The 7119-nt window shown below is 47.3% G+C and overlaps 1 pseudogene; it reads left to right on the top strand.

Moving 5' to 3' along the window:
- LOC111974036 (tetratricopeptide repeat protein 28-like) overlaps window positions 1-7119 on the top strand; it is a 378056-nt pseudogene that overhangs the window by 351336 nt on the left and 19601 nt on the right.

Here is a 7119-nt window from a genome sequence, read left to right as displayed (position 1 = left end):
CTGTCTCTCTCTCTCCCTCTCTCCCTCTCTCTCTGTCCCAGAGCCTTTAGTGAACCAGCTCTCTTTAAAAGAGAACATTAATTAAGCTAAAGCCTTTTTATTCTTTTAATGGTCCTTTTCAAGCGACATCCGGCAGTTATTGCTCCGCCTGTGAATGTGAAAATTGTCTATTTGCAGGGTTTCTGTGCGGAGTGTTCAAGAGAACAAAACCTGGGTATGAATGCAGGTCTTAGTCGATGTGTAGGCCTATTCACAGAAAGAGACAGGACCTGTATCGTCCATGTGACATCCCTCTAATCTAGGCCAAGTGGAGGGTGAATTATATTATCTAGCAACCCCCAACCCATTGCATCATTAACCCATCAGCCCTGCCTCATTCCCCTGCAGCCCCTTGTCTCTTCCCCTACACACACACACACACACACACACACACACACACACACACACACACACACAGTCCTCAGAGAGTCATCTGCCGTGCTTTTTGTTGGGTATCTGAATATTCATTCTCCCTGAAACGATGCCGAGCTTGGCAAATGGCAAATGTGATGTGTGTTTCTCATTCTTCCGTAATAGCACAGTGTGGTCATATGTGCAGATTAGATTATAGCTGTTCTACTATCCCCCTGATAGGAGATAAGGAGAGATGAACAGGGTGACAGTGAGTCTGTTTGTTCATAGCACCAGATGGCAATTACAGGGTGTTTTAGTAGGCATATAATGTAGTCAACTTAACTCTATCCCTGCCTTCCCAGTTGACCCACATCTCGGTCCTTCCCCACTGTTTGACTCCCCCTCGTACTGCCCTGACTCTGTGTCTCCCCCTGCAGGGCGATGGGTAACCTGCAGCAGTCCCTGGTTTGCTTTGAGAAGCGGCTGGTGGTGGCCCATGAGTTGGGGGAGTGTGGCGGGAAGGCCCAGGCCTACGGGGAGCTGGGGGCGCTCCACAGCCAGCTGGGGAACTATGAACAGGCCATCTCCTGTCTTGAGCGCCAGCTAGGCATCGCCCGCGACACCCAGGACCGCCCACTAGAGGGCGACGCTAGTTGCGGCCTGGGCGTGGTGTACCAGTCCATGGGGGAGTATGAGACAGCCCTGCGCTGCCACCAGAGTGACCTGGAGATCGCAGAGGAGACGGGCAGCCCCGCCCGACAGGGCCGTGCCTATGGCAACCTGGGCCTCACCTATGAGTCACTGGGCAACTATGAGCGTGCGGTGGTGTTCCAGGAGCAGCATCTGAGTGTTGCAGCTCAGACCAACGACCTGGCAGCCAAGACCCTGGCCTACGGTAGCCTGGGGAGGACACACCACGCACTGCAGAACTACTCACAGGCTGTCATGTATCTGCAAGAAGGTGAGTGGTGGGGTCGGGGAATAGAAGGGAGGATGGGTTACTCATATAGATATATATACTGTTTAATAATAATACTGTGCTCCATAGACAACATAGACTTTAGTGACATGAAAGGTGTTGGGACAGCTTCCAAAGGAGAATATCTATCTGACAGGCAAGAATTAAACACATACTATATGCAAATTCTTGAAGTAAAGCCAGGTTATAATTCTACCAACAGCTGCAATTTTTGTCAATAGGCTTATATTTTGTGATTGTAATGTTTGTGTTTTTCTGTGAGTATTTGTCAATTTTTTCATTAGCCTGTGTGAGGGTGTTTTTGTGTGGGTGTCATTGTCATTGTGTATTTTAGTTTTGTGTGTGATGTGTGTGGTGTGCATGTGTGTTTGTGCATGCACACATTTGTATATGATTTGGTGTGTGAGCTCATCTCCATGCTGCATGGTGAGGCATTTAGCCTGTTTACTGACTCCTATTCTTCACACCTCTATATCCCCTCTCTCAGATGGCACTTTCAAATGAGCTGCCAGAGGATCTTTTCACACACTGTGGCTGACAGACTCGTGCCTCTCACACCTCATTGTCCTCTACAGATAATGGTGAAATAAAAAGCTGCAGCCCTGGCTGACTAAAAGTCATTATGCCAGTAACAGTGCAGGGAGTGTTTGTCACAGGGATGACTGCGTGCAAGGCTTCGTGGAAGCTGTTAGGTGGCCACCAGCTCCATTTACAAGCGTGAGGCAGACCCAGGGCATTACACTCCAAAGCCTGTTTCCATCCAGGGAGAATTATCTCTCTGGGTTTATAGGTTGTTTCATCATTCCTCCTCTGAGGAAGATATGAACAGAAATACCTTCCCTAGCCTCTCCTCTCCTGTAAGCCACCAGTGCTTGTAGTGACCTAGACATCGTTCCTTGTCGTTGCTTGTTGGGCTTTAATGGAAACAAAGGAGGCAGGCCACTCTATCTCTTCCATGTCCCATTACTGTCCCCTGCTCTGTCCTTACATTGTTCCTTGGTCCAGCTTTGAAAAAGACCACTACCTTCCCTATCCTTGACAGCCAATTATTTTTGGCCAACCTACCCAGACCTAAAAGTTGGCAGTTCTTTTCCTTTTTTCCACTCCATTTTCTTTTTCATGCTGCACTGCTTGTTTTTTGTTTTTGCTTCCTGAAAAAGATGAATTGGAAGGAGGCCTAGGAAAGGAGAACCACTCGAGGGCCTATAGTGACAGCATGTGACCTCAGCAATGTGTGTGGTTGTTTGTGTGTGTGTGTGTGTGTGTGTGTGTGTGCGTGCGTGCGTGCGTGCGTGCGTGCGTGCGTGCGTGCGTGCGTGCGTGCGTGTGTGTGTACATGCCTCACAGTAGGAGGGAGAGAGACACAGCAGTGTGAATGCCTGCAGTATTATTTTATCATTATTATAATTGTTTATATCATTTATAATTAGGTGACACTTTGTGACACTGTGTGTGTGTATTGTTGTGTGTGTGTTGTGTGTGTGTGTGTGTGTGTGTGTGTGTGTGTTGTGTGTGTGTGTGTGGTGTGTGTGTTGTGTGTGTGTGGTGTGTGTGTAGCTTTGTGAAGTGTGTATGCATGTGTTTAAATATTTGCATATATGCATTGTATAATGAGAGAGAGAGAGAGAGAGAGAGTATTGCCCTGCAGCAAGCGTGTGTGTGTGTGTGTGTGTGTGTGTGTTGTGTGTGTGTGTGTGTTGTTGTGTGTGTGTGCGTGTGCGTGTGCGTGTGTGTGTGTGTGTGTCACAGGGTGCATGGGCCCCCGGGGGCTGTAGTGAATCTCTTCACCAGCTGTCAGGCAGCCTTTAAAGTGTTCTCTAGTTGCTCTTCAGGGTGCAGCCAGCCACAGAGCCACCACCACATCCTTATGTCAGCCACCAACCATTACGTCACTGTGCCTGCATGGCACACCGAAGGTACACACGCTGACAGTCACAGTGACAGTGACGGCAAGAGATTGACACAGTTAGAGAGGGATGCATGTGGGAAGAGATAGCAAGAGTACGCAATGCAGATGCATACATCTTCATGTATGATAATTCTACCAAGTGTCAACCGCACTATAAGAAAAAGACATGCTGTTTTTTGATTAATCATGAGTCTTCTTCATAGAGAAAGGGAGAGGGAGAGGGAGAGGGAGAGGGAGGGAGTGTGTGAGATTGACTCGGAGAGATGGAGGGAGATGTGAATGGTGAGGGTGCAGAACAGTTCTCTCTCTAAAGCTCCAGACTCTAATGAAACCTGAGTAGGACTGAGACTAGTGGAGGGCAGATAGACCGAGAGAAAGAGAGGAGAGGGGAGAGAAAGACAGCGAGAGAGAGAGAGAAACAGAGAGATGAGGTCGGGGAGGGTGAAGGAGAGGGTTTAGAGAGTTCTGAAAGAATGGCAGAGAGCTGGAGGAGGGAGAAAGAGGGCAGAGAGAGATAAGAGAGGGCGTATTGAGAGAGTTAGGGAGTGTGAGCGAGAGAGAGAGAGAGAGAGAGGGGCAGGAGGAGGGAGAAAGAGGGAAGAGAGGGAGACGAGGATAGATAAGTAGAGGGGGGAAGTGTTGCAGGCTTCAAAGGCATCCGCCTGTCTGAGGGTGTACTCACAGAGCAGAGCAGCCCTGGGCCTGGTGGAATAGGAATAGTGTAGGTCGGGTGTTCCTTCCTGGTCACGCTCTGTGTTCTTTTCTTATCTGGGTCAGACTCAGACACACTGTTTTCCAGGAATGACTAGAAACGCGAGGAGAGTGAGATGAGGGCTGCTTGATATCATGGCACATTTTCTCTCCCCTCCACCAAAACGTGTTTTCCCCTAGTCACAGAGGAATAGAGTAGATACATTATATTCTACTACCTACATAATATTAACCTTGTAGCCACAGACTTATTAGCAGCCCAAATCATAGCTAAGATTGCCTGCTGTGCTGTTAGCACCTGGTAGGTGACATGTGGCCCAGTGTCTGTCCTTTTTCATAATTTCCCTTCGTGGAGTGTCTGTTTCATCACAGTAATTGGGTGAAACCAAGCAGTCGGCGGGCAGGCTGTTGACACATGCAAACATGTGACATACACATCACCGCTTGAGGGATTGAAATGGGAAAACAAACGTTATTCTCGCCAGGTGATCTGACAAAGCCACGCTAACTGAACACAGGGTTCTAGCCTCTGTGTGTGTTGTGTTTCCTGTGTGTGTGTGTGTGTTGTGTTTCCAGTGTGTGTGTGTTGTGTTTCCAGTGTGTGTGTGTGTTGTGTTTCCAGTGTGTGTGTGTGTTGTGTTTCCAGTGTGTGTGTGGCTGAGTGGATGATATGTGTTGTTTTTTGCTCTAATGTATGAGTGTATACCTTCCATGTGTAATCGAACATTACAGAAGTCTCTAGACTCTATTAAACATATTATGTTTGCTTAGTCTCCCGCTTGCTTTATATAGAAGCATTATGGGTGTGTTTGTGTTTGCTCAGCCACTCGATCCTTACCATTGATTACTAGGCACTCAGATTAGTGCCCTAACAGCGTCGTACTGTGTGTCTGGGAGTGGGTGTGTTTGTGTTTGTGTGTGATGCCCAGACTGAGTGGCATTTTACAACTGAAGCTTGTTCACTGTCAGAGTATCAGTACCATGCTTACATCTGTTACCCTGGACGATACCTGCCTGCCCATAGCTCTAAATTATTTTCTAATGTCTCTCTCTCCAGGCCTACGGCTGGCGGAGCAGCTGGCTCGGCGTGAGGATGAGGCTAAGATCCGCCATCGTCTGGGGCTGTCTCTGTGGGCCAGTGGGAACCTGGAGGAGGCCCAGCACCAGGTACACATCTGACATGAACCTCTCCTCACACACAACATACACATACACAGGGTTACCTATCTGCGTGTGTTGTAGAGAGAGACCGTGGATGGGGAGGTGGAAGATTGACATTTTATTCACTTATCCTGAGTGATTCAGTTAGTGCGTTCATCTTAAGATAGCTAGGTGGACAACCACATATCTCAGTCACAGGAAGTAGAAATGTTTCCTCAGTAAAGAACTATCAGCAAAGGCAGTGCTAGTAAGAAAAGGTAAAATAGTGACTGTTAGTTCACAAAAGTCATGGTGCTAGTTTTTTTTGGGGGGGGGTGGGGAGTATTTAAAATAACTCTTTGAAAGGAGTAGGGTTTCAGACGTTTTCGAAGATGGGCAGGACTCTTGATTTGTCCAACCATTGCGTGCCAGGACAGAGAAGAGCTTTTACTGGGCTGAAGTGGGAGCTGACCCAGTCCAGATCTATCTCTCTCTTCTTTCTTTCTTTCTTTCTTCTCTTCTCTCTCTCTCTCTCTCTCTCTCTCTCTCTCTCTCTCTCTCTTTTCTTTCTCTCTCTCTCTTTCTTTCTTTCTTTCTCTCTTTCAAATCAATTTTAAGGGGCTTATTGGCCATAGGAAATGTGTTTACATTGTCAATGCATGTGAAATAAACAAAAGTGAGAAGACACAGAACAACATTAACACAAAACTTAGAATTTAACAGTAAATATTGCATTCAAAAAGGTTTTAAAAAATCAGCTATGTACAGGGATCCTCTCTCTCTCTCTCTCTCTCTCTCTCTCTCTCTCTCTCTCTCTCTCCTCTCTCTCTCTCTCTCTCTCTCTCTCTCTCTCTCTCTCTCTCTCTCTCTCTCTCTCTCTCTCTCTCTCTCTCTCTCTCTCTCCTCTCTCTCTCTCTCTCTCTCTCTCTCTCTCTCTCTCTCTCTCTCCTCTCTCTCTCTCCTCTCTCTCTCCGCTCCTCCCTCCTCTCTTCCTCTCTCTCTCTCTCTCTCTCTCTCTGCTCTCTCTCTCTCTCTCTCTCTCTCCTCTCTCTCTCTCTCTCTCTCTCTCGTCTCTCATTCTCTCTTCTCTCTCTCTCCCCTCTCTCTCTCTCTTCTCTCCTTTCTCTCTTCCTCTCTCTCTCTCTCGTCTCTCTCTCCTCTCATCTCTAATTAACAAATCGACCTTATCCCTTCATACCCCTCCAGAAGCTTAACAGCCAAACAGATGTATATGCAGCCCAAGCCAACACATAATTTTGGCATTTCACACCCAAGTTCTGTATCCCCAGGCAAACTCCGTATGTTTGGGATATTTCCCCTCCAGTCCAGCTGTAGCTGTCTAGTGGTGGTGTGTTGTTGGAAAGGAAAGGACACACTGCTCAGTGGTCCTTCAGTGAATTAGTTAGATGAGATTCATTCATGAGCAAGCAGGGAGGGCTTTACGTGCTCGGTGAGTAAAGCTATATGACCTTGGTAAATAGCTGACCCACGGTCAGGGCTGGATTACATAGCCAACTATGTCCCACTATGCAATATTACTGCCACTTATATTCATACAGCATCTTGTACTGTTTGGGAAATGAGTGACGTGACCTCATGTTCGACCGTTTAAACCTAATTGCGTGTTTCAACACCCTCACTCTTGACTCTCGGCCGTGTCCTCCTTGACCTGCCCACGGTTCAATCCAGGATGGTGTGATGAATACATGGTTTCATATTGTCACATGGGATTAATAGCATGAATGTTGAGTGCTGCAGTGTGGTTGGTTGATGTTTTATGCCTCATAACTTCTATCAGAGAGGCGTTGAACGTAGGCCCTGGGGAAAAAACATGATGAGAAGTCATTTTATGATCGTGATGGGTTCTACATGGTGCAAACTGTCCATGTTGAAAATGTCCGATAAAAGTTACGGGTAATCATGGGTTATATTGGGTTGTGCATACATGCATTGTTAAAATGTCCGAGGCCCCATCTCTCTCCTGGGG

Source organism: Salvelinus sp. IW2-2015, linkage group LG15, assembly GCF_002910315.2.
Source record: "Salvelinus sp. IW2-2015 linkage group LG15, ASM291031v2, whole genome shotgun sequence".
NCBI classification, from domain to species: Eukaryota; Metazoa; Chordata; class Actinopteri; order Salmoniformes; family Salmonidae; genus Salvelinus; species Salvelinus sp. IW2-2015.
Note: the sequence above shows the minus strand (reverse complement) of the source record. Positions and strands in the feature narration are given on the sequence as shown.